This window comes from Chelonoidis abingdonii, chromosome 8 (genome assembly GCF_003597395.2).
Source record: "Chelonoidis abingdonii isolate Lonesome George chromosome 8, CheloAbing_2.0, whole genome shotgun sequence".
Lineage (NCBI taxonomy): Eukaryota > Metazoa > Chordata > Testudines > Testudinidae > Chelonoidis > Chelonoidis abingdonii.
Genome location: NC_133776.1, coordinates 86,608,215 through 86,630,265, shown reverse-complemented (window position 1 = coordinate 86,630,265; position 22,051 = coordinate 86,608,215). Strand labels below are relative to the sequence as shown.

General features: G+C 42.1%; 1 long non-coding RNA gene across 1 annotated transcript; it reads left to right on the top strand.

The window, feature by feature from the left end:
- The first annotated feature begins 9 nt into the window (after window positions 1-9).
- LOC116817157 (uncharacterized) lies at window positions 10-21,068 on the top strand. The gene is made up of 4 exons (XR_004371863.2): window positions 10-1,279; window positions 18,315-18,479; window positions 19,280-19,475; window positions 20,723-21,068. It is a non-coding gene; the product is annotated as an uncharacterized LOC116817157 (long non-coding RNA).
- Window positions 21,069-22,051: the final 983 nt, after the last annotated feature.

Below are 22,051 nucleotides of genomic sequence, written 5' to 3'. Positions count from 1 at the left end.
TTCCAAATTTTAACCCCAACCCCACATTGTAATAGGTAAATAGAGGGGGAAATATGGCAGCTCCTAGTAGACCAAAATCTCTAGACCCTTGCAGGAGCAGCACAAAAATACATACCTGACACTTGACTGCATCCAATTAGGTTATTTTTCAGTCCCCTCCTCTCCCCCAATCCTACCAACAAAACAGAGAAGCGCAGCTGCTCCATCTCACGGTGGTAGCACAACAAAGAAACCTGGAGCCTGTTGGTTCCATTGCCCCTAACCCACCAAACTGCACAGACAAAATAGTTAGCACGGGCTGTTGCTGCTCTTGTGTGACCAGAAAAATCCAGGCTCGTACACATCTCAATGCAAAAGCAATACAAAAACCAAAACAACAACAACAACAAAAACCATAATCAGCAACTGGTCAGTTTTGGACATAAACCTGTGAATTCTGCTGCAGAAACAGACATCAAATGTAGCTGCTCCTTGTCCACTATGAAAATCTGTCTCCTGGTGCATCCTGACACAGGAGCACTTGAAAACTCCAGATATGAAGCTACATCTTTCAGGGTCTTGCCTATTTTTTTTTTCCAGCTAGATTCCCAAATGTTTACTGTCGAGGACAGGAAGCAATTGTAACCATTCTTTGACATCAGACTGGCCTGCTTCTAACACATTATGTTTCGGGGAATCCACAACAAGCCATATCTGACATCTTGATCTTTTAGACCCAGCCGAATTTCATGCCAGAACATTGACATTTGGCAGTGGAACTGCGTCGGTGCATGATCCCATTGTACGTGGTTTTAGATGATCGACTCTTGGTTGAGATTTTCCAGGCAGTCTAAAGAATGGGGAGACATATTCTCCATTACCTTTGCACACCTTTTGATGGATCAGTGTCTAACCCCCCCTAGACTGCTTGCAAGATTCTCATCACACTGGATCCAGACTGAAGCCAGCGAGATCCAGCTTTTACCGCTCTCCTGGCCAAGAAAGCTTCACTCTTCACCTGCTGCAGAAGAGAACTCAGAGAGGCAGCGTTTCCCTTCCGTTCCCTTGCGCCTATCCCCATTTCTTTCCCTTCTTCCCCTTTCCCACTGATTTTCTCCCAGCCACCTACTAGTTCATTTTCCCTCCATTTTCTTTTTAAATTCAGAAGTGCATTTTATTCCCCTCCTCCCCCCAAACTGGTGGGCTCCCCTCTCCTTTGGAAAATGCTACGATTGCTTTGTGGTTTGCTAGTGAGCAAAAAGGTGGATGCCTCCAGGAGCAGAGCAGCTGGAGGCATAAGGTATGTCCGGGGAATGGAGGGGAAGGGGGACCCCGTGACGGAAGAGCAGCATCGCAGCAAGAGGAGCTCGTGGCAAATTTACCCATGGCCCTGGAAGGTCACCCACAATCAAACCTGTGTGAGAGTGTGGAGGGGGACTCAGCTTGTGCTGTTGCTGTGGGTGTTTGTTGATTGGGCAACGGGCCAGAGGGGGGAATATTTAGCCCTAAAAAAGGAGTGGGGGGAGGAGGTTGGTTATACAGCCTATAGTCACATTAGTAAACTGCATCTCTGGTCTTTTGCCCCACAATAATCAATTGTATGTCCTGCCTTTGACCCCAGTGTAATTGACGTTATAGGGATTGTCTCAGCTCTTTAAAGCCTCCAGCCACTTTTGAAGGAAACAGTAGATAGATAGGTAGAACCCCTGGAAGGATCCACATTTTGAGTCCTGTCCTATCTTCACCCAGACTCGTTCTCCTGCAGTTCTGAGCTGGGCATAGAACCAAACCTGTTAATTGTATCTAAAGCATTAACACGTGTCTCTATTGAAGGTACCATCATCTTTATGATCAGAGTGTTTTTTGCCTGTTTGTGCTTGGGATCAAAACTTGTTTTTTTAAGAGGTGTTTGTAATTGGCCTTATAAACATGTCAAAATGTATCCTGTCATGTTTAATTATTGTTACCATGTTACTCCAAATATTATTGAAACGTGTATTAAAAGATGAATAATAGATGGGAGTACTTTGCATTTATATAGCACTTTTCATAGGAAAGCACTTTACCAACAAACTCCCTTAAAAATTGTGCACAGGGACCACTTTATCCATCACTGAAATGCATCCACCTATGAGATGAATTGTGACAGATGCTTTAATAGTGTGCAACAACATTGCACAGTTTTAGGGCAGAGAGTGATGAACTCCTTATCCAACTGAAACTGCATAAATCTGTAGCTAGACATACTACAGCTACTCAAATTAGAATATAACCAGGCCACTAGGATTAACAAATACTTCTCTCCTTGCAAATAATAATAATAATAATCAATTCAGTCTTTCATTACTAGTGGTTAGGAGCCTGTCCTGCTGTACAGGGGCATTGGCTAATGCTGACTAGAGCTAGGTAAATTATTAATAGCAAATAATTTATTGAGAGTTTTTACCCTCTCTTTCTGCACATAGAATGTCCAAAGGCAGATCATGATTTCCTTGAATTTACTTATTACTCAAATTTAATCAACCAATTTTTGAGGTTTATTTTTTAATGCTGTGGATTAATTGTAACCTGTTTGCTGCACATATTGGCTACTCCATATTTAAGGTTTGAGCTGCGCTGATTAGTTGCAACTGGCCACATAAATGACATGATATTGTCCTTGTTCCCTGTTAAGATGAATGTAGTTTATAATTAGGAGAATGGCTTGTAGAAGCCAACAGGATACTTGTAGAGAAACCCTCTTTACATATGATTAGGCTAATATGGTAGGCAGAGGCAGACGGCTTTAACTTGGGAGAGAAAAAAGTACCTTTTTACCATTCTGCTGAAAATATTTTACTATCCTATAATAAATCTTAGGGTCACTCTAGTGATGCTTTCAGGTGTATTTGTTTAGGTGACTTTGTTCTGTAGTGATTGTCTTGTGATTTTTCTCTCTATTTCTCACCTGCTTCCAATAAAATAACTTTGCATTTAACACTACCTGGCTGGGGTCTCAGAACTGTTAGTGGAATAGTTACTGATGGGCGCATTGGAGAGAGAAACCAAACTCTAACCTTGTGGAGAGAAGGGTAGAGATAATAGTTTGGGTACAAGGTCTTGTGCATCTAGGAGGCTGTGATCTCCATCCCAAAAGATGCCAGAGATAGGCTGATGAGGGTCGTTGTGGGCAAAGAGAGAAGTGAATAACCAAAACAGGTGCTATGTGTTATTACCCCTTATGTGGGTAGCTTTTGGTTAATCCAGTCTATATGTTCTGCTGTGTGACGATATAGAGAACATCACCCAAGGAACCCAAACTGCAATGGTAGTGGAAAAAACAAACAAAAATTCTAATATGCTCATATCTTCATTTTTTATTTACTTTCAGCCTCTTTTTTCTTATTTTATAGGTGACATGCTGATCTACTCATCTGCATTGTGATGGTTAAATCTCAGTCTAAACATCTTTGGGTGATTAAAAAAAATCAGTTTAGGAAGAGCAATTTTAAACCAAATTCCTGATCAAAATAACATATTCTGTTTGTGAATGTTCCCCCAGAGCTATAGGCCTGATCTAAATTGAGACATAAAGGATAAGATTTACAGCACTCTGGCATGTGGGCTTGGCTACACTCACACTTTACAGTGCTGCAACTTTCGCGCTCAGGGGTGTGAAAAAACACCCCCCTGAGAGCTGCAAGATATAGCGCTGTAAAGCCTCAGTGCAATCAGCGCAGCTCCCAGCACTGCACGCTACATCCGTAAGGATGTGGTTTACGTGCAGCGCTGGGAGAGCTCTCTCCCAGCGCTGCCGCTCTGACCACACTCACATTAATTCCAAGTGTAGCCACATAACAACATGCTAGCATAAATGAGACTCAGGCCCCAAACTCTTTTTTTTACATGCCTGTTTCTGTTTCACAAAAGCTGTACAGCACCTGTAATTTCAGGAATGCCAGAGGTGTAAAAAATGGTCTGGATTTTTCTTTTTCCTTCTGTAGCTTTAACATACAGTAAAATAGGACAGTATTCAAGCCGTAAAAACAGAGGGGAAAGTAATTACGCCTATAAATAATAAAGGTTTTAGACAGTGTCTTTTATCTCACTGAAAAAAATGCATATTCCTTTATTGTGCAAAGGGGAGATTTTGCATATTTTAATTAAATCAGTTGAATGGTTGGAGGGGAAATATCTGCTTCACTATCAAGCTCTTTATTGAAGAAAAGTTCTCAAAGTTCAGGAACCTGGAAAGAGTTTAAATCTCAAAGGCTAAAAATAATTCACCACCTAGGAAAATGTCACGGCATTTTTTACCACTGCTTTAGATGACTTCAGATAATCAGAATATGGAAATTAAATTAGGAAATTAGAAATCAGGATTTTAAAAAAATCCTTAAAATTTATTTTGCTATTAATTGGACACTGCATAATCCCTTGAGACTGCAATGTTAATGATAATTTCAGCAGGGAATGATGCAATCTGATGAACTGTATCTTGATAGGAAGATGAGGGCGGCAGCAGGTGATTCAGAGAACAGCAGGAGAATTTGACACCTTTTTTTAGGTAGTTTCTATATTATTTTATCTGGACTTTTTAAATTATTGGTTCCTTGTCTTTAGCTTCAGTGTAAATATCCCAAGCAAAAATTCTGGCCCAGGTCATCAGCTGGTGTAAATTGCTGCACCTCTGTTGAAATCAATGTTTGCAATGGAGCCACACTGATTTACAGCAGCTGAAGACCCGTCCCACCATATTGACCTTAAAATGGGTGTGCGAATCATCTGTTGTTCCCTCTAGGCCAAATTCAGAGGTGAAGTTAAGGGTAGTTGGTGTACCGTACCGCTCCTCCGCCCTACAATGTGTACATTACACTAGTTAGACTCCTGTTTGGTTCCCTTTCTTTGCTTAGGCTATGTCCACACTTAAAATGCTCCACCGGCACAGCTGCAGCACTGCAGCTGCACCACTCCAGTGCTTCAGTGCAGACCCTCCCAACAGCAATGGGAGGCATTCTCCCATCTGTGTAGTTAATCCACCTCCCTGAGAAGAGATAGCTAGGTTGGCAGAAGAATTCTTCCATCAACCTAGTGCTGCCTATGCCAGGGATTATATCAGTTTAATTATGTCTCTCAAGGGTGTGAATTTTTCACACCCTTGAGACACATGGTGGGTCAAACTAACTTTTCAGTGTAGACCAGCAGGGCCGCCCAGAGGATTCAGGGGGCCTGGGGCAAAGCAATTTTGGGGATGTCATAGTATATTGCCACCATGTCATAGTATAACTCCTCAATCTGGACCTTAGAGTTCAGATATGAGGTACTAGCATAAAGTCCTCTAAGCTTAATCTCCAGCTTAGATCTGATAGGCTGCCACCAGGTCAGGAATTAATAGGGCCTGACCCCCCTTTCCTCTCTCTGGTGTCCACCACCCTTCCCTGGGGGGACCCCCAGATTCCAAATCCCTTGGAGTCTAAAAGCAGGAGAGATAACCCCTTCCCCCCTCCTTCCCAGCGCATTGCTCTGGTCTAGCCTGCAAGTACCAAGAACGCTGTTTCTGCTTCCCAAGAGATAAGCGTTCTATTCCTCAGGACAATCGAGATGCAAAATACCAACAGCTTGGCTTTGCCTTCCCTCTTCCTGTCTTCCGTGAGGGAGACAGATACCTGGTACAGAGATTTCAATTTCTTTGCCTTACTAGAAAAAGAATCTTCCACAATTTTTGAAAAAGAAAGCTTTATATGAAAGAGAGAAAATACAGAAATAATAACTTGTATAAACATTAATACAGGCTCCTACTAAGAAAATATGAATAACCCAGTCTGATTTAAAAAATAGCCAATTAAATAGACCAGCAAATCACACACAGTAAAACAAACAAAAGCCTCCTCATAGCGAATTACTTCTTTCCTTTTGACTCAGACTTTAGTAAAATATCTGATGAAGATGGAGTTATAAGAAAAGCTTGTTTACCCATAGCCGAGAAACCACAAAGGACCCGAGTAATAAGCAAATTCCCGCCCCTGACTTTTAAACAATCCAGTTCTCTGATTGGTCCTCTGGTCAGGTGTTTGGTTCCCCTTTACAGGCAAAAGAAAATTAACCCTTACCTTACCTATCTACTTATGACAGGGGACCCCTTCCATAAAAAAAAGTTGCAATACTATAGAATACTAAATTCTCGTGGGGGCCCCTGCAGGGCCCAGGGCCTGAGGCAAATTGCCCCACTTGCCCCCCCCTTCTGGCCCCAGACTTACCTAGGTTCACATCCTCTTGCCAGCATGTAACTTATACCTCTTTCTTCCCACTCATACACAAATACATACACAATATCTCCGTGTTTGAACACTGAGCTGGTATAACTCATGTGCCAAGGGGACCAATGCAGAGGTGTGTAGAAGGAGGCTCTAAGAATGAGCCATTTAAAGTAGTCCATCCCCAACTTTAGTTGACCCCTTCATACACATTCCTCCTGCTCCTCAGGGGGAAAGCTACACCAGCACAGACTCCTTTACAAAAACATATGGTTGCAATTAGGTGTGACAGAGTCTAATTGAGTATAAAGGACACTGCAAAGCCCCCAGTGAAGTCGGTGGGGCCCTATGCAGCCAGAGCAGTCAGCCCATGTGCTATCATTTGCAAGAGTCTAAATGAGTGTAAAGGCATCTAACTTACACCATCCCACAAATCATGTTTGAATTTAGGCCAGCGTCTCAGGGTGAAGATTCCTGACTCACTGGTTGTAGCTCTTCTCTTCCTGTCTAAGTGCATGGCATCAAGCTAACACCATGACTGCTTCCTTTCTCGTTGCGTCAGGCTTGATTTTTTTAAAGACAGCATGTAAACTAAATAATCATTCTTGAGCCAGTCACTGTTTTCATCTGATTAAGTAATTGAAACTATTTTAAATCCCATCCCAATCTCCCTTTAATTTTTCTACTTTCTGTCCTCAGCTGACAATCTTCCTTTTTTCCATTCACCTCAAGCGACTTTGTACTTCAAGAAAATCACTGGATCGCTAGCTTGATATAGAGAATTATTGGCAGCTTCATTAGCTTTTCATCCCGAGCCAGATGGGCAAAAGATAATGCTGTCATATGCTTGAGAGAGAGGGCTTGCTGTCAGGGCTGCCGGTAATGGGTGCAGTGTGCGTCCCCTTTTAGTGGGGCCCTGTGTGTCTCCTGCTCATTCCCGTCAGTACAATCTGTATAAACAAAGAGAAACCCTGGCGATTAGAGATGGGCTTAAAGTGCCAACATTTGGATCCCAAGTCTGTAATTTATGATGTATGTTCAGATCTTTATAAAGAAAGATGTTCTTTGCAAAACTCAGATCTGGGTCGAATCCTGAACACCCTGAAAGCTCAGGAGTTTTCAAGGGCGTTGAGGCAGGCCCAGCTCTCTAAGAGGGAGCTGCCAGTTAAGCAGACTACTGTGTGTGCTGCATCTGTGCAAAGCCCCAGTTTTTCCTAGCAGATTCAGAAAATGTTGTTGGGCCCAGTAGCCATGTATTATGCCTGAACATAAAATGACCGTTATAAAGCTTCAAGGAGCCTATTAGATAGCAAATCTACCCAGGGGTGGCTCTAGCTTTTTTGCTGCCCCAAGCACGGCAGTCAGGCTGCCTTCAGCAGCGCGTCTGTGGGAGCTCCACCGGTCCTGCTGCTTCAGCGTACCCGCCGCTGAATTGCCGCCGAATCTGCGGGACCGGCGGAGCTCCCGGAGGCAAGCTGCCAAAGGCTGCCTGACTGCTGCCCTTGCAGGGACTGGCAGGGCATCCCCTGCGGCTTGCCACCCCAGGCACATGCTTGGAGCGCTGGTCCCTGGGGCCGCCACTAGTCTACCCACCATCTACCTGTCTGTGTTTGTCTAAGGAATATAGGAACTCCCATCCTGGATTTGGCCAGTGGAAAATCTAGTCCAGGATCCTATTTTTGACAGTGGCCAGTAGCAGGTGTTTCAGAGAAATGCACAAATCCTCCCGCAGAGGACAGTGATGGAATAAGCTTCCCAGCAAGGACGCTTCTTTCCAACCCCTAACAGTTAGTGGTTGCCTTCTGTCCTGAAGCATGAGGGTTTTTACCCCTTTCAAAAATACAAACCTCTCCTATCTGAAATAGCAATGGATATGCTCATTATCCAGATAAATGTCTCATTCTTTTTGGAATCCTACTAATCTCCAGCCTCAATGATCTCTAGTGCCAATGAGTCCCACAGACTAATTCTGTGTTGTGGATTTCTTTTTTGTCAGTTTTAAATGTGTTGCAATGCCGTTGGATGTCCCTGATACTGTGAGAAAGGGTAAGGAAGAGCACACAATTTACCTTATCTCTACTATTCTGTAATCTACATGGCTCTATATGCCCTGTGTCACATGGCTCCTCTCTAAACAGTCCCCACCTTTTCAGTATCTCCTCACATGGAAGCCTTTCCATGCATCTAATCATTTTCATTTTATTCAGGACACTCTCCCATCGCCTCTAAAAAATGACTGGATCTAACTTCCCCTGCCCTTAGTCCGTAGCCACCTGAAAACATCTAAGACACTTATGCTATGCTATTGAACCAGACCACCTGCGACCAAATTCTGATTTAATTTACACGTAGGTTAATACAGAGTAACTCCTTCAATTTCACTGGTGCCAAACCAGCTTTACATCCATGTAACTAATGGCATTGGCCCTGCTGTATAAATCCAAAATGTCCTTCTCTGAAGGTTGGAAGCTATTTGCTGGAAATATAAATCCTCATGTGGGACTAATGTTGTTTCCTTTACAAAACTGGATGCACTTAGGGGAATACAAGTGAAACAGAAGCCATTATAATGGGCCTGAATTTACTGAATAAGGAACATGGGGATTATCTTTTCTATGGAAAAAGCTGGGTAAAACTTTTATGAGAAGGGCCTTTAGCGCTCATCTCACTGCACCTTGCCAGACAGATATGAGATCAGAGAAGGAGCTGCAGTGGAAGTGTAATAAACTGATTATCACTTACGACAGGTTTATCACAAACCTGCCATTATCATGGGATTTGGTGCAGTATTTTAGGGTGAAAGGAGCAAGTGGTTTTATATATCAGCTTCTGTTTGCAATTCCAAGCAAGATCATAAAAATAGATTCCTATTATGTAGCCAAGGATAAAAGGTATCAGGTATATTTAGGATATAGAGGTGAAAGGTAAGTATCAATTAATGTTGTAACACAGGGCCTTCAAGGCCTCAGGCCTGTAAAATATTTAGCTTAGACAGATTAGGCATTAGGATTTAGGATATGTTAGCATAATAAGTAAATTAATAATAAATCTTCTGAGCTTGTGTCTGTGCTTGTGATATGCAGAGGTTTTGAAAATAACTGCTGAGTTTGGCTAATAATGTTTACACATAGACAACAGGCACCATAAGGCAACTCTTGGTAGCCAGGGAGAAATGTTAGATTTCCTTAAGGTTGCCACCTGTTACTATGGTGATAAGGTGAAGTTAAATGTTAATGAATATAAGGGAAAACTAATGAGGAAGGGGACCCCAAGAGTAGCGAGGTGTGAAAGTTCAAATAAAGAAAAGGAGTTAAAACCTTCATAAATATGTATGACCCCAGTGGGCATCAGTGTAACACATTAAAACAGCTGGATCCCGGCCGTGTGCCATGGTGGGGTGTCGCCAGGATGATGACCACTGGTGACAATGGGGGTGAGGATGAGGATGAGGACTAACACTTTGGGTTTTTCCACAAGGCATAGTGTGAGTGAGACAAATATTATACATTCTGTACTGGTATCTCTCCCCTTTAGAAAGAGCACAATGACATCTCTGTGGTGCTCCGTGTGGCACCCTTCCATTGTGGCCCCCTTCTATTGATAACCTCTCCACCATAGTCTGTCTTGTGGGCTGAACTCTCGCAGATTAAAGTAGGTGTAAACCCTCATCTTGGGGTGGGTAACTGGTTAAAGTAATCCATAACTATAGATTAGGATACAAGTAGAAGCCTTTAAATCTGAGCTTCTTGCTCTTGCAGTGCATATTCCCCCACCCAGGGTTGGCTCCAGACCCCAGCACGCCAAGTACCCTGCTTGGGGCAGCGAAATGTCTAGAGCAGCCCTTCCCCCTACTCCAATAATATTTCCAACAAATATCCTCAATTCTTTCCTTTTTATCGCCCCATGTTTATTTACAGCACTGCCCTTCATTTAATAGAACCAATACAATTACATTAGCTATAATGGCTTAATTACGGCATATTCATGATTAGGATGTTTAGGGATAGTGGTTATGAACATGACAGGTTCATTTGCATGATTGTCATTAGTATGCTCGATAAATCAGTGTGCTTGTTAAATAACTGTTTAACAGGGCTGTGTTACTTTCCCTAAGACTGCAACCTGGAAGAGAAGAGCTAGTTTATCAGTCTGAAACTTCTGCAAATTGCACTAGTTTCAGGCTGACAGAAGGCATACAATGATTTTTTTCCAACTCAGCAGAAAATGGGAAAATATAATAAAGAGACTACAAAGATCAGTGTCTTTATCAATGACTTGAAATCTAGTGCACCATATGCTGAGTACAGAAATATTCATGTGAATGAATAGCACAGCATAGACTGGATTTATGAGCTACATGTGTTCTTTTTCATAGACTTTGGTGATATGTTTTATTCATTTATTTTGGGCATCATGTGTAATTGCCTGCAATGACAAGTGTGTGCTATGATATCTTCTTCCTCAATCCCTGGTAGGACTGCTTTGTATCAGTGCCCAGTGCAGTACTTACTGTAGTCAAGTGGAATTTCATAAGAGAAAATCTGTAGGCACTAGCTGTTATTCCTCTTTCCACATCCAGACTCAGTTTGCTCATTATGGTCCTGAATCAATTCCTGTTAAGGTCAATGGGAGGCTTCAGTGGGTATTAGATCAATCCTTGTCTTCTGGGCCAAAAGTCCCTCAACCAAGAGACATCTCCTTTGCACTTCACAATCAACCCTGATATTTTCGTAAGGACTATTATTGTTGCTTTGTGATGATGGTTAATGTGTTAAAGAGCCTTGGAACCCTCACACACCCAAATACAACTGGAAGTGTTATTTTTTATTGGTATCTAAGGATGGTTGGGCTTTGGGGAGTTTGTGGTTGGAGGAATCCCTCAAACTGTTTGGATGGGGAGGGTTGAGTCCACAAGTGTTTTTCTTTTCCTGTAAATTATATCCATGTCATCCCCTCCCCACAAAGGGTGTCTGAGTTTAAACGCAAAATTCTCTAGCTACAGAGAAACTGTGCTGTGTATTAGGAGCAGAAAGTCATGGGCCAAAGTCAACCATCAGGTCACTCCACAGAAAGCAGCGGAGATACACCGTAGATTAATTTGTCTAGCTGGGTCAAATAGAGGATCATAGGTCTAAATCAAGATTGGATATTTTTCTAAAAGATATGCACTAGAAATGATTTTGGGGAAGTCTATATCCTGTGTTATATAGGTGGTCAGACAAGATGACCACAATGGTCCCTTCTGCCCTTGGAATCTATGAACTGTGAATCTATGAAAGCACACTCTTAGCAAATTAACCAGTAAACCTCACAAAAACTAGGCTAACAAAAGTGGCTCACCTATACATGCTATATAAATAAGAGTCACACTATATGCATTTTTTCATTAGTTTATTACTTTCTGTCTGTTTCTTTCCACGCTTCTCTGTGTTTGCTTTTTAATCTCCCTTTTCCTGACTCCCTTTTTCAACTTTTATCCCGCTGGATTCCTTCCCTCTCTCCTCCTATTTTCACCATCTAAGCATAACGTGCTACTTACGCTACATCTACACTGCAATCATGGAGGCATACACAAGCCAGTTTAATCTAGCTAGCTTGCTAAAAATAGCAATAAAAACACAGTGGCATGGGCTTCAGAGCAATCTGTGCAAGGTCCCCCTGGGTACATCCTTGGGTTTTTAGTATGTGCTGAAGCCCTCACTTAAAGCTAGCATGGATACATCTACGGAGCTGTAAATCACAGCATTGATTGTAGAGCAGGCAAGCCATCAGAATAAAATTTCCAAAAAACGCTGGTTGAGATTTTCATAGCAGTCTAGGGGGTTTAAATTTAGACACATATCTCCCATTAGTTTTAATGAAAGATCAGTGTTTAGATCTCCAAGACTGCTTTGGAAATTTCAAACAGCATTTGGCTAGGTTTGAAATTAAACAAACCAAAAGCTACTGGCCACTTCGTTGCTGCCAGATATTGTGGTCTTTTAGGATTTTATCAAGGCACACACTGTATTTTCTCAAGGGCTGTCTCGTTGAACTCAGTGGAATGGCCAGTAGAGGCTGCCCATATTATCTCATTTACAACCTCCAGAGTCATTACAACAGATGGCCATTCCATTTTCATCCCATTTCCTCATGAAGATTTCGATCCCATTATGACGTTGGCTATTGTGCGCCAGATTTTCAATGTCCAAATTGTTTTACCATCGTTCAGTGCAGGCGTTTCACACCTCCAGTTCAAAGAGAGAAAAACGCAAACATCCTGATTCTGCAAGGTACTTAGGTACATGCCTAACTTTAAACACATGAATAGTCCCGCTAAAGTTAACTGATGGGCTGAAAGTTAGGCATGTTCTAAAGTTAGGGTGATCAGATGTCCCGATTTTATAGGGTCTTTTTCTTGTATAGGGTCCTGTTACCCGCCACCCCCTGTCCTGATTTTTCACACTTGCTGTCTGGTGACCCTAGTTTAAGTATCTTGCCCAGCCAAGGCCAGAAATTAAGATTTTATATATAAATGAAGCCAACTGTGGCCATGATTGTTCCCAGGAGAAAATCTCTGTGACACCAGGGCCTGAATTTTGGCTGTGGCATGAGGACAATCAGAGCCAGGGCTAACAACAGAGAAAAAGACATACACAAGGGCCTGATCCTGCTCTCACTGAAGTCCCATTTTGCCATTAATTTCAATGGGATTAGTATCGGCCCCTATCTGTAAATATTGCAGCAGCTAAAACTATTAACCAGTGGTAATTCTGAAATGACAGCACTTAATCATTTTTTAAAAGCAGCAAAGAGTCCTGTGGCACCTTATAGACTAACAGACGTTTTGGAGCATGAGCTTTCGTGGGTGAACACCCACTTCGTTGGATGCATGACATTTTTTCTCTCTCTCCCCCCTGCCCACTCCCTTGCCCCATGTATTCTGCAGGGGTAAACTATTGGACAGAATCTGACAGTATTTCAAGGACACTTACATAAGGACATGGAAATGTTTTCTACCGAGAGATGCCATTCAGCCCATCAATTTTCATTCTTTTCTAGCACTCCAGACAAGATTAGAGCAAACCAGAAATGTGCTCAATTCACTTATTCATTCAGATAAAATTATTGAGGCAGCATGTTCAATTAAAAAAAATCACACCCATTTCAGTGTCAGCGAAGCTGTACCCGTAATGTCAGAGTCTGGAATGTTAGAACAGCTAAGGTGACTTACAATAGCAAGATTTAGGTATTAACATGTCTGCATTTAGATGTGATCGTAAGCAACACAAAGACACTAAGAACTAAATTATCCAGAAATGATTAATAGAAAACAAATAACTATCAGAGAAAATGTGGTTAAATATTTAGAGAAAAAATTCTTGTTCTTATCTTTTTTTGATTTGATAAACTGGCTTCATTCAGGTTCTTTGTCTCTCTCTGATCTTATTACTGTAATATTTCTTCTTTTCCTTATTATTTATTTCTGTAGCACTATAGATTTAGCATTTTAAAGATGAATACAGTGAGGAAGTCCCTACTCAAAGGAGCTAATGTTCTAAAAATCTATCATCTTCCCCACTGTTTGAGTCCAGCCAGATCACTCGAGTTAAGCTGAGTAAGCTTAGGACTTGTATGGAAGACCTCCAAGCATGTAAAGTGGTTCTGGCAATTCAGTAGGTGACACTCCTCTTCTCTACCACAGCATTATGGACTCGAATCAAGAAAACATTGAAGTCCATCCCTATTCAGGCAAGCGTTAAGCACATGCCTAACTTTGACATCAGTGAGACTTTAGCACATGTTTAATCACCCGTCTGAATATAAATACTTTCTAGATTAGGGCCTGTGTTAGGGTGACTGTGCTAGTGGAGGTGCCATCACTTGGATGAGATGTGAAACTTAGATACTGACCACTTTTGGTCATTACGCCTCTTGAAACAATGTTAACTGGTTAAATTCCAGCTGGGTTACTTTAATTCTTCCTATTTAAATCCCCTGTACTGTTTCAGATGGAAAGGCATATTTCTAACTTCTCATCCTAAACTTTCAGTCCTACCTGGTGTAAAACTGGTCCACCCTGTTGGAGAGTAACTGTATTTCAGTCCAGTGATGATCACATTTCAGTAATAGATTAAGTGAACCCAGTGTGTAATTTAAGATCATCAAACAATGTAAGGTAGTCCAGATTGAAGACTCTATACAAATGAAGAGTCATTCTTTGGGTCACTGCTTCTCCCCTCTTTATGCCCATGTAACCCTATTGAAGTCAACGGGCTTGAATGTGCTTTGAGCTGGAACAGAATTTGGCCCTTTGTCTCTGTTTGTATTAAATAATTACAGTGATGTTGATCTTCAAGAAAAAGTGGACAAGGTGGAAAGTACATTTTATTAGATCCCCAAATACTTTCAAATACACAACATTTCAAGTATTTGTGATAAATCATGAAAAATCCTGAAGTTTGGCTCTATCTTAATGTATGTATTAGCTCAATAAAAGGCATGGAATGATCTACCTTACCCATCCATGTTGTTATTATTTCTTATTTGTATTACTATAATTCCTGACAGCCCCAGTCCTGCGGCAGGATTCCACTGTGCACACAACAAAATGATGGTCCTTGTCCCAAAGAGTTTACAATTATCTTAATTGTGTCCATTCCCACTCCTGCCAAAGGCAATTGCCAAACTCCTATTGACTTCAGAGTGAGCAAGATCTGGCTCATCATTCTTGTCGTTATCATTTTGAACCCTCTTCTGCTTTAATCAGAGCTTTTATGAACACCAGATGGTCTATTGCACTCTCTACAGGTAGAGATTTCTAGTGAACCAGGGGAGCAGAGTCTGGTGTTTCCTTCAGATGTCACTCCCCCTTTGTCTGTAGCTGTGATGCAAAAATGAAATGAGGGAATATCAGGAGAAGAGGAAAAGGAAAACATTCAAATCACATTTTAATGGAGCTTTGGCAGGATTCAGGGGGAAAACACTCAAGATCCATTAAGCCTCCAATAGTACTTGAATGGAGATTGTTAAGATGAGTTCCTGTCTGCATCCTGTAGAACTTGCCCATACCGGTATTGCCCTGGCCTCTTCTTTGTGTCATTCAGTGTTGAACGCATTCTACAACAATATGCATTACCTCACCTTTTGGGGGCAAAGCCAGACTTTTTGGCACCTGCTCCTCTACTTGGTGTAAACTTTGCTTGTGCCAATCAGAAACGAACACACACAGGTTTTGGGCTCCATCCCCTATGACACTTCTGTGATGTCATAGTGGGTACTTTAGGTCGCCCTGCCATGTGCAGGCAGGGAGAGGAGAAAGAAAAACGAATCCTGTGTATCCTGTGTACTCCCATAACCGAGCCTGATCACCTCGAAGCCTCTCTCTCAGCTCACGTGTTTCAAACAGAGTCTCTACGTTTGCCGGTCGTTATGCGTTGGTTTGTATTTGTAAGTATCAGTTATTACTAAATGCTGCATCTTTGTTTATAAATATTGTTAGTAGATATTTTAGTCATTGTGTGTTTTAAGTTTTATTAACCCTATTAGCTAATCATACGCTGCTCCCTTACCCCTTGTAACTATCCCCAATAAAACTTTAAATTGATTAATTTTAGTTGTGTGTGTCTGCAGTTTGCATCGTGACTCATACTCTCCTTGCATCCCTTACCTATATAGTCTATTGCCACGTGCAGCCTGGTAAATAACAGGCCTGCATTTCCTTTCGCCCCTGCAAATACGTGGCAATCTACAGAGATATGTTCTGGTGAGAGATTGACTGATCCACTAAGGCCCGAGTCCTGCTCCAGAAAACTACACCAGAGCAGGAGTCCTCCCATGCAGTTCACTTTTCAGAACTGAGGCTGAAGTTCGGATTCTTAAAGTTTGGGGAGGTTGCTTCAGTCCATTCTATATAGACTAGCTGGCTGCAACATTTGGATCTGGTTTTACAGTCACATTTCCCAGGCATTCAGCATGGATGAAGGAATTTCAACTCAGCTCTGACATATTCTTTCCTCAGTTGTAGCTATTCTTCATTTGTGCATTAGCTTCTTTCAGGAACGCAATGTATTCGTTTTTAAATGCCCAGAAACTATTCAGTGAAAAGCTGCTGGCAATTATAAGCTCTCACAACAGCTTAGCACAATGAGCGGTAATTATTGTCAAAATCCCTTTTTTTCCCACAACATGTTGAAGGAACTTTCAATTTAGTTTTGTTCATTACCAAAGGTTCCCTTTATAATTTTAGTATTATCTTGATAAATGTGAGTAACAAAATGGTATGTGCTTTATTGCCGGTGTTACAGTGAGACTTCTTGCTGTTGATTTAATATCAACGTATATCAGATTTCTTGCCATTATTTAAAGAAAAATTAAAAGGCTTTTGCATCTCAGCTGTTCTTTTATAAACGAAATGCACTTCTGCTCTGTTTCTCAACTCTGCTTTTTGTCCCACACAGGTAAGGAGGTGGCTCAAATTGCATAAACCCATTCCCTAAGAGGATGAGTGACTGGGTCATTTCACCACAGTTCTGCAAAGAGAGCTGATCCCTTAGTACTCTGATCACAAAGCCTAGAGGTTGGCAATAACATATGTTTTGTAAATGTAATGCCAAACGAAGAAGGAAGAGGAACTCCCTCTTGCTGAACAGGACTGCTGTTTTCTTCCTCTTTAGTAAGTTACAGAATGCAATTTTTGACCAAAAATAATAATAAAAAAAATAAAACTGGACAAGGCGTAGGAAATATCATTAGGGCCGGGGCGTGTGCAGAAATTTAAATTTGACTGCTTTTGTATGAGCACATTAAACACACAAAATGAAAGGTTTGCATGAGCCCTGACCCCCAGATTTCTCAAGACACCTCTAGTGCGGAGGCCCAGCAGCTCCCCCTGGCAGCAAGTCTGTCCCTGCAGCCAGAGGAGGGAGGAAACAGCAGGATGGTTGGCTGCCGACTGAGCTCCTCCTCCTCCCATCCCTACAGCTGCTGCTTTTCCTTCCCTGCTTCTGGAGTCCCAGCACTGCTACCTGGTTTGCAGACCGCCCACTCAGGTGAGTCAGGGGGTGGAGGCAGGGACTCCGGCAACAGGGAAAGAGAAACAGCAGCTGTAGGGATGGGGGGAGGAGGAGCTCAGCCAGCCACTCTGCTGCTTCCTCCCTTCTCGAGCTGCAGGGACATACAGAGATTGTCAGGGGAGTGCCCCTACTTGCCATTCCCTTTTGTACACCTCTGGTAAGGGCAAAAGTGTTAACAAAATGCATGCTGGGAAAATGTTCCCCCGTGCAAAGGTCCTGCACAAGGCCTATGTCCTACTGAAATCTCATTGTGCTGGGGGGAATTTCATCCATTATGATTGATTGATATAGAAGACCTTGATATGAAACTCACCATGAAAAGTGTTAAGCACAGACTGTCTGTGTACTGGCCTGTCTTCTCTGAAGTTCCCTGCCATTGCTGACTGGTGCAGCTCCATCTGTGGTAGCAACCATAGAGTACTAGTTAAGGGAGGGCACCAAGCAGATGCCAGTATTTTAAGTACCGTGTCATCTAATCCTGCTCACAACAGGTGCACACAACAAAACGTCAGAGCCTTGTCTGTACTAGGTCTCATCTGTTTAACTGAAGCTAGTTATGGCCCTGTTTGTGTCAATGGTAGGATTCTTCCTGGTCTGTCTATACAGTAGAGAGAGAGAGAGTGTGTGTGTGTGTGTGTGTGCAGGAGCGCCGCCAGCTTTTTTGGCGCCCTAGGCGGCAGAAGGTCCCGCCCCCGAAATGCTGCCCCCTACAGAGGCAGCGGAAAGTCCTGCCCCCGAAATGCTGCCCCAACGGAGGCGGAAGAAGGTCCTGCCCCCTAAATACCGACGACGACTGGGGCGGCCGAAGATCCGGCCACCGCGGTCTCTGCCTCCCAAATGTTAGTGCCCTAGGCGACCACCTAATGGGTTGCGCCAGCCGTGTGTGTGTGTGTGTGTGTGTGTGCGCGCGCGCAACCTGTCAGTAGAACCATTAGTTTTCTCTTCTACACTGTTCACCTATCTGCTGATCTTGTAAAGAATAACACTGCTTGTTTTAAAATATCATGCCTGTTTCTCTACAATGCATAACTGGATTTCTATTTCTCAGTTACAGTTCCTTTAGGTGAAAGGCCCATGGCATGCTGTTTGACAACTTCTGTTCACATGGGAATTGGAGAACAAGGCCAGGTCATGCTCTTGGATGCGCCCTTATGTCACTGACTAAACCAGCAGTTGTTACATGTTTGTATCCAAAAGCAGTATTTGGCTTCATGTAAGTAAAGTAACAGGGTAACTGAATTGTGTAAAAGGCTGGGTAATGTAATGACTGTCATTTAGACTTGAACTATACATGCTAAACTAGAATAGGTTGCCATAGGTCAAGAAAGAGATTCTCTTTCCTCCTACACTAGATATCCATCATTACCTAAGCGGCGTGGTGGTATACGAGAGCAGATGTGGTCAGCTTCTGGACATTGCTGAGGGCAGGATCTCAGACAAGATGGACCTTTGGTTGGATTTACGATAGGAGATCCAATGGGCCAGATTCTTTAATGGTTTCAAAATCATTTGCCCAGTGTATCTTGGGAGAAGCATGCTAAAAATCAATATTATACAAGAGTAAAACCAGTTTAAATGAGAAGACAATCAGGTTCTCTGTTCCAATGCTGTGCAAAAAAATTCCTCACGAAGTAGCATATCCTTGTCATAAAAGTGCTTTTCCCTTTATCTTCATTTACATGTAAGATACGGAACTCAGATCTCAGATGCATGCAGCAAAAACAGGAAAAATTTCCTCCAGATTGTAAAGATTCGTCATTTTGTCACTACATTTATTTCCTCAGCTCCCTCTTGCACATTGCTTTCTGCTCGGGGTGGGTGGGGGGCTTCAGAGGAGTCAAAGGAGAGCATCGTTTTGAAAAATACATTCTTCCCATTAAGGGGTAGAAAATTAATTTCCTTCATAGAGTCTATAAACATATTAATTTAAAACTGATCTCCACTGAACAAACACTGTGCACATGGCACACATTTCTCATCCTGCTCCCCAGAACCTGTTCCTTTGCTTTTCAGATTTTGAAACCTTATTGCAAACGGAGAAGAACGTGAATTTTCTGCTTGTTGTTTTTAACCCCATGTTCTGTACCCAGAACAATGCAAACCTAAAAGAATTTCAAGACGAGAGGCTGAGTCTCCTCCCAGCTGTTAATCAGGAGTCAATGGGGTTACGCGGCTTTAAAAGTGTGATACGTCCCTGAAAAGTGACAAGGTAAAAATGGCAGCTTCTTATTCACTAGCTGTGCATCCTAAATGCAGTTAGAATCATAGTTGCTTATGTTAGTAACAAAATAAATTTTTTCCACCTTTTACTCCTGTTAGCTCTGCAGAGGCAATGCAGCTATGGGAGAAGCAGCTGGAGTCTACTCTGTCTTTTGCATCATCAATCTTAGTTGTTAACTAAGGGCCTGATTCTCCACAGCCTTGAACCTTGTGTTGAGATTCATGCCTGGGCAAAGTGTGTGTAGAATGTTACCATTTCCTTTCGGTAGCACTGTATATCCAATTTGAACTCATTTGCAATGTAAGTAAAGGTCTACATAGGGTACAAGTCAGTGGGGAACCAGGCCCTGCTTTACAAGGCCTAATTTTCCCTTGGTCACATCTGTGAAACTCCAGTGACAACAATGAGGTTGCAGAAGGGCATAAATTCACCTACAGAATATTAATGATGCACAAAACAGAAAGAACTCAACTTAATTTTCAAATATTAGGTTGAGTTTCATTGTAAACTAAGCAATATGAGACACAGTAAACACGGAACCCCAGGATATTTTTACAGAATCACCGCTTATTGTTTTAAATGCAAAATAATTCAAATCCTGCAGGACTATCAAGTAGGATATTGAGATGAGATTATTATGCCATGTGTTGGTTAAACCTTATTTGCGCTCTACATTCTCGAATGTAACTAGAAAGAGCCCAAGATTATTCATATAGGCAGAAATGTCACTATGGAAACAAAGAGCTAGTTTAATTTAGTTAGGCCAGTATCAACAAAGCTTGCTCTAATAAGCCCAGTAAACAGGCGCAATCTACATTAGTGCTCACTGAGGAACAAGTAAGTACACCGAGTAAACCACAAGGTAAAGATGTTTCGGAGGGGAACAAAATGAAAAAGATATTGTGCTTTCAAAAGCTTAGGGCATCAGCTGCAAGCAGAAACAAATCCTTCAATATGAAACATGTAAAACAATTACAGATCTATTGACAGTCCATATTACAATATTATAGTCTCCATCACAGTGCCTCACCATATCTAAATGAATTTTGAGTGCCAGGGACAGCAACTTGTGCAAGCCTATGACCTTTGCAGAACAAAGTCTTGCTAGTAGCCTCTAGTCTAAACCAGCTGACATGTTCCACCCGTGCAAGCCCTTCTAAGTGATCAGATTTTGGTTGTTCTAAAGGCAGTAGGAGATTGAATTAATCAATTAAACTATTTTTATCTAAACACAGTAACCAGAGCCCGCTGTCTGCAGTCCTGAGCTCCACCTTTCAAGATGGAGAATGATTTTTGATCTCTGAAGCCGCACCACACATCTTCCTGTAACAACAGCAGCTGCTTCACACAAGATTGGCCAGCTGAAAACGTAGTCTTGAAAAGCAAATGTTGAATGTACAATGCAAACAGCTTTGTTAACGGAAACAAAGTTGTAATTGTTGGAGTCCACATATGTCTGAGCAACATATCAGGCAAGTATGGAGGCACAATCCTGCTGTTACTGGACCTTGAATATGTGGCTGTTTGGGGAGAGTTTACTGTGCTGATTTTCCTCCTTCCATCACTCATTTCTTATGAATTTGTCTGACTTCACACAGAGTGCTCCGCAAGAGATGCTGCTGTAACCATTTTCCCTGCAGATTTATTCTCTGTGGGATCTTATTCTGTAGTCACTTGGCTGCCAGAGGAGTGAGAAGAACACATAGGAAATGTGATTGTCCCTGAAGAATAGCACAGGAAAAAATATCACTTTATTTTAGGCTATTATTCCTCCCTTAACAGCAAGCATGTACATATATCACCAATGTCTAAAGTCAATTCACACTGAAAATACAACTAGAGCTATTTAATGCCAACATTTTAAAAATGCGTATTAGACACTTAAATGGCTATCTGGACACCAAATTGGGGACCTAAGTGCAAGGTAGGTAATTTTCAAAAGGGTGCCTTTGGGTGTGAGCAAGGAGCCCATTTGTGTGTTATGGGCATGGCCAAAGATATAGCTGCCAAAGTGGGATTTCAACATGGATAGGGGCCACCTTACCCTAGCAAGGTTTAGATGCCCCCAGTTAGGCATGTTCAGGGCACATGTTAATTGATCAGCTCTGGTTCAGGGTTCTTTTCAGGGTCAGATTAGCACTGGAGATGCAAAGTATGCTTTTAAAACCCTAGTAACTTGACCATATCAAAAATGCCTTTCACCAGACCATTAAAGGGTGCATCTATGAGCAATGGACTATAACCCTGCCAAATGTATGCAGGGCCTTTAACTCTTCTGTTCAAGAAATGTTGCAAACCTGTTTAGCATTAGCAAGTGTTGGGAGGGAGAACTTAAAAAGGGTGTGGGTTCACTCTCTTAATTCATGAGCAGCAACCAACCTTTTTGGCTCAAACTTTTCAAACAAAAAATGCTCCTGGGCTGGGAAGTCACTTGGCCTCTAGCAGAAAATGAATGCAAAAATGCTCTGCCCTTTCAAAGCCTTAGCAGCAATAATCCAAGATGAACATATAGGGCCAATTTTCCCCCTCAGATATGCGTGCATAATTGGCAGTGACTTCAGTGG